The sequence below is a fragment of the Cervus elaphus genome, chromosome 21, assembly GCF_910594005.1.
Source record: "Cervus elaphus chromosome 21, mCerEla1.1, whole genome shotgun sequence".
NCBI lineage: Eukaryota > Metazoa > Chordata > Mammalia > Artiodactyla > Cervidae > Cervus > Cervus elaphus.
The window spans coordinates 14,571,344-14,577,599 of NC_057835.1; the positions used below are offsets into that span (position 1 = coordinate 14,571,344).

General features: G+C 41.4%; 1 pseudogene; it reads right to left on the reverse strand.

Annotated features, from left to right (window-relative positions):
- Window positions 1-2,671: 2,671 nt before the first annotated feature.
- On the reverse strand, window positions 2,672-3,023 carry LOC122679672 (annotated as a pseudogene).
- Window positions 3,024-6,256: the final 3,233 nt, after the last annotated feature.

Consider the following 6,256-nt stretch of genomic DNA (forward strand, 5'->3'; position numbering starts at 1 on the left):
TTTTAATCATAAATGGATGTTGAATTTTGTCAAAGGCTTTCTCTGCATCTATTGAGATAATCATATGGTTTTTATCTTTCAATTTGTTAATGTGATGTATTACATTGATTGATTTGCAGACATTAAAGAATCCTTGCATTCCTGGGATAAAGCCCACCTGGTCATGATGTATGATTTTTTTAATATGTTGTTGGATTCTGTTTGCTAGAATTTTGTTAAGGATTTTTGCATCTATGTTCATCAGTGATATTGGCCTGTAGCTTTCTTTTTTTGTGGCATCTTTGTCTGGTTTTGGAATTAGGGTGATGGTGGCCTCATAGAATGAATTTGGAAGTTTACCTTCTTCTGCAATTTTCTGGAAGAGTTTGAGTATGATAGGTGTTAGCTCTTCTCTAAATTTTTGGTAGAATTCAGCTGTGAAGCCATCTGGTCCTGGGCTTTTGTTTCCTGGAAGTTTAACAAGTGGTGCTGGGAAAACTGGTCAACCACTTATAAAAGAATGAAACTAGAACACTTTCTAACACCATACACAAAAATAAACTCAAAATGGATTAAAGATCTAAATGTAAGACCAGAAACTACAAAACTCCTAGAGGAGAACATAGGCAAAACACTCTCCGACATAAATCACAGCAGGATCCTCTATGACCCACCTCCCAGAATATTGGAAATAAAAGCAAAAATAAACAAATGGGACCTAATGAAACTTAAAAGCTTTTGCACTGCAAAGGAAACTATAAGAAAGGTGAAAAGACAGCCCTCAGATTGGGAGAAAATAATAGCAAATGAAGAAACAGACAAAGGATTAATCTCAAAAATATACAAGCAACTCCTGCAGCTCAATTCCAGAAAAATAAATGACCCAATCAAAAAATGGGCCAAAGAACTAAACAGACATTTCTCCAAAGAAGACATACAGATGGATAACAAACACATGAAAAGATGCTCAACATCACTCATTATTAGAGAAATGCAAATCAAAACCACAATGAGGTACCATTACACGCCAGTCAGGATGGCTGCTATCCAAAAGTCTACAAGCAATAAATGCTGGAGAGGGTGTGGAGAAAAGGGAGCCCTCTTACACTGTTGGTGGGAATGCAAACTAGTACAGCCACTATGGAGAAGTGAAGATTTCTTAAAAAACTGGAAATAGAACTGCCATGTGACCCAGCAATCCCACTTCTGGGCATACACACTGAGGAAACCAGATCTGAAAGAGACACGTGCACCCCAGTGTTCATCACAGCACTCTTCATAATGGCCAGGACATGGAAACAACCTAGATGCCCATCAGCAGATGAATGGATAAGGAAGCTGTGGTACATATACACCATGGAATATTACTCAGCCATTAAAAAGAATACATTTGAATCAGTTCTAATGAGATGGATGAAACTGGAGCCCATTATACAGAGTGAAGTAAGCCAGAAAGATAAACACCAATATAGTATACTAACGCATATATATGGAATTTAGAAAGATGGTAATGATAACCCTATATGAAAGACAGAAATAGAGACACAGATGTAAAGAACAGACTTTTGGACTCTGTGGGAGAAGGCGAGGGTGGGATGATCTGAGAGAATAGCATTGAAACATATATATTATCAAGTGTGAAACAGATCGCCAGTCCAGGTTGGTTGCATGAGACAAGTGCTCAGGGCTGGTGCACTGGGATGACCCAGAGAGATGGGATGGGGAGGGAGGTGGAAGGGGGGTTCAGGATGGGGAACACATGTAAATCCATGGCTGATTCATGTCAGTGTATGGCAAAAACCACTACAATATTGTAAAGTAATTAGCCTCCAACTAATAAAAATAAATGAAAATAAATAAATAAATAAATAAAATGCTGCTTCCATTTTGTAACATGGCACATATTGGTTAAGTCCAAAGATTTCAGTACTTGGTTTCAATGACCCTTACAACTAACCAAGATAGCTCCTGAAGACTCATTAGTCCAATTAAAGGACTACAATGTTTTCCATGCTGGCTACATTATGATATTCATTTTCAATTCTGCCTCCAATTTTGCAAAGATTTTTGAGCTAATAAAATTTGACTAGTAAAATTTCATCCCTCCTGATCAACCAGTGGTTCCTGCAGCAAACTAACCAGAAGATGTTCTATTAATATCATCATTTTATATTTGAGGGCAAAAATTGATTTAAAAATCCATGTGGCTCAGAAGTAAAGAATCCATCTGCAGTGCAGGAGACCCAGGTTAGATCCCTGGGTCAGGAAGATCCTTTTCTGGAGAAGGAAATGACAACCCACTTTAGTATTCTTGCCTCGGAAATCCTATGGACAGAGGAGCCTGGCAGGCTACGGTCCATGGGGTTGCAAAGAATCTGACACAATTTAGTGACTAAACCACCGCCACTACCAAACCTGTTTATATTTAAGATTATTAAACAGATTATGAAATATTGTTTCTAAGCTTAAGTACATAGATAAGGGTTTTTTAAAATAAGTTTCACACTTTATACGCAGTGACCAAAAAAATCAAGTACTGATGGCATTGTCTCTAAACACCATTTTCAAAATATTTCCCGCAAAGCATGAGTTCCTTTGAAAATGGGAGTTATTTTCTCAAACATTGTTAAATACTTCCCCTTTTTATTTAATAAAGTTTTATTTTTCAAAATGTACAGCTGGTGGGACCTGTTCATGCACGTCCACCCTTGGTGTTTCTGGTGTAAATTACTTAAGCTCCGTGCTTTGAAACTAGTTTAATAAATCATTTACTAAGGAGTTCCTGAAGGGCTGCCCTAGCCAGAGAACCACGGATCTTCAGTCTCTCAGAGACGACAGCTGGAGTTATAAGCTTATAGCTGGGAACCTCTTTAGAGTTTGTAATACGTTGCTTTGTCAAACAAGACTAGATTATTGAGCTTGTCCTGAACTCTGCCTTTGGACCATTTATTCGTTTTGGCCTTTGCCCCAGATTTGCTTACTGGATCTTTGCCTTTCTGGACTGACTTTCCAGAATCTTTCTTCTTGTCGTCCTTGGGTGGCATAGCAAAGCTGGGATAGGATCTGCAACCAATGCCACCGCACTAAGATGCTGGACAATAAGGCAAATTTCCCCCTTTTAATCAAAGGGCAGACTGAACAGCTTTTGGTTTTTACTTTTTAATATTGGGTGAGCAGTATGCTGCTGACAGACATGTTATCCCAGGAACATCAGTAAACACAGCACACTTGCTTTTCATAAAGGAAAAACACAGACCTCTTCTTTGCTTTTGACTGTTCATGATTTGCCATCAGATGACCGGTGAACTGCCATGTCACTGTCACACTATGAAATATTGGAGAGATTCTCATTCTAGTTTAATATAATCTATAAAGCCACTTAAGGAGATCAAACCAGTCAATCCTAAAGGAAATCAAACCTGAATATTCATTGGAAGGACTGATGCTGAAGCTGGAGCTCCAATACTTTGACCACGAGATGCAAAGAGCCTGCTCATTGGAAAAGACCCTGATGTGGGGAAACATTTAGGGCAGGAAAAAAAGAGGGTGACATAGGATGAGATGGCTGGATGGCATCACTGATTCAACAGACATGAACTTGGGCAAACTCCAGGAGATGATGAGGGACAGAGGCCTAGCATGCTGCAGTTCATAGGGTCACAAAGAGTTAGACATGACTCAGTGACTACATAACAATAGAGTTACTTACCTGGGGACATATTCATAGCAAAAGGTCCCAGGATGCTAAAAGAGAAAAAATCACCAATCTACTTTGGCAACTCCCATTCTCCAGATATAAACATAAAAATAGAAGTTCTAATTTCTCCTTTGACCTCCAGTAGGTTACTATGTCCATTACCTGAGATACATACCTTCTACTTAGGAAAACTTAGTCTAGTGGGTAAAGCAACTCAGGATCAATACCCATGGAGACAGTGATGACAACACATGGGACAAAAGGCCAATGTTGTCTCCAGAGTTCTCAGGCAACCTCATGGGGAAACTTGGGGTCAGAACAGACCATCAGAGCTACCCCAAGTGGAGGGCATGGAGCCAAGCCTCTACGCTCCTACTTCACGACACTTGCAACGACCAGTCACTGGGAATGAGTTGCCCCCTCAGGGAGGGGGAATGGGTTTGAGCAGCTCTCTTCAGCTGAGGGTAATGCCTGGGAAGGAACCCAGCTGTAAGCCATCAGCAGACAACATCAGCACCAGCTGGAGGAATGAATGCACCGGTCCCAAAGGGAGATGAGGCAACACCCCAGAGCACCCACCATATGCACTCAACCTCCAATTCAAGTTGCAGTGTGAATACCAGCAGGTGTTTCTACTCTCTGGTGAAAGGAGGAATTCCATAAACGCAGCCCTTTAAGAAAGTTAATAGGTTAAGCTGGTAGGACTCTTTTTCCCTGCTGCTGCTGCTAAGTCGCTTCAGTCGTGTCCGACTCTGTGCGACCCCATAGACGGCAGCCCGCCACGTTCCCCGTCCCTGGGATTCTCCAGGGAAGAACACTGGAGTGGGTTGCCATTTCCTTCTCCAATGCATGAAACTGAAAAGTGAAAGTGAAGTCGCTCAGTTGTGTCCGACTCTTAGCGACCCCCTGGACTGCAGTCCACCAGGCTCCCCCATCCCGGGGATTTTCCAGCAAGAGTACTGGAGTGGGGTGCCATTGCCTTCTCTGCTTTTCCCCTGAGGTATCAAAAATACAACATTAACACTTGATGGATGACTTCCCCGGGGGCTCAGTGGGTAAAAGTCTGCCTGACAGTGTAAAAGACATGGTTTTGATCCTTGGTCCGGGAAGAGTCCACATGACGCAGAGCAACCAAGCCCATGTACCACAACTACTGAGCCTGAGCTCTAGAGCCCGCAAGCCACAACTACTAAGCCCACATGCTACAACTACTGAAGCCCGCACGCCCAAAGCCAGTGCTCCACAAGAGAAGTCACCATAATGAGAAGTCTGCACACTGCAAAAAAGAGTAGCCCCCACTCACTGCAACTAGAGAAGACCCAGCGCAACCAAAAATAATTTTTTTTTTTTTAAAAATACTTGATGGAAGATTTCTCCTAAATGGGCTTTAGCTAAAAGTCATAGACCTTGGGCAGCTTACACAGACTGACAAGCATGCGCATTATCTTGACACTCAGGCTTTCTAGAGTCCCCGCTATCCTCTTTGTTAATTAACTACTGGGATAAAATTTATCCTGGATTTAAAAAAAATTGCAGTGTAAACAGACAGACGCTCACAAGAGAGGTATGTGATAGTTGGATCTGCTTCCTATAACCAAAATCTAAAAATATGTTGAATCAGGAAAGGGTATTGCCACTTTGGTTCCCAGAATCTTTGAGCTGGAAGGCACCTCGGAGGTTCTGGAACTCACCCTCCTCATTTCACAAATGAGGAAACTAAAGTCAATTCCCTCGTGTAGTCAACTCACTTTCCCAGGGTCACAGACACGTTCCATGACTCTGGTAGCACCAGATTCAAAAGTTTGCTCTTTTGACTCATAATTCATTGCATGACTCCAGCCCTGCATTTATTTGGCAGGCATCTGTGGCTGGCAGGATATTATGCAAAAGTCATATAATCTATATTTATGATGTCTTAAATAATTCTGAAAAAGTACTCTCAAGAGTCTCTTAGTTGTCAAGATTTTCACATATACATTTCCAATTAGCATAATTGATTAAACTATAAATGTCTCTATAAAATTACACATACTCTTTTGTTATCCAAGTGTATTTAAGCCCCTGACAACAGAGAGATCAGAAATTTATGCAACCCAACATTTGTTCAGTTCCAAGGAAGATAACTAGTTCTAATAAAAGCTTCATCTGGGTAATCCATTTATGTTCATTAGTACATCATAATCTCATAGCTATAGCTTCTGAACATTATCTCATTTAATCTTCCCAGAAAGTGTGACATGTCAGTTCAGTTGCTCAGTCATGTCCTACTCTTTCCAACCTAGACTGCAGCACACCAGGCTTCCCTGTCCATCACCAACTCCTGGAGCTTGCTCAAACTCATGTCCATCACGTCAGTGATGCCATCCAACCATCTCATCCTCTGTCATCCCCTTCTCCTCCCACCTTCAATCTTTTCCAGCATCAGGGTCTTTCACATGAGTCAGTTCTTCTCATCAGGTGGCCAAAGTACTGGAGTTTCAGCTTCAGTATCAGTCCTTCCAATGAATATTCAGGACTGATTTCCTTCAGGGTGGACTGGTTGGATCTCCTTGCAGTCCAGGGGACTCTCAAGAGTCTTCT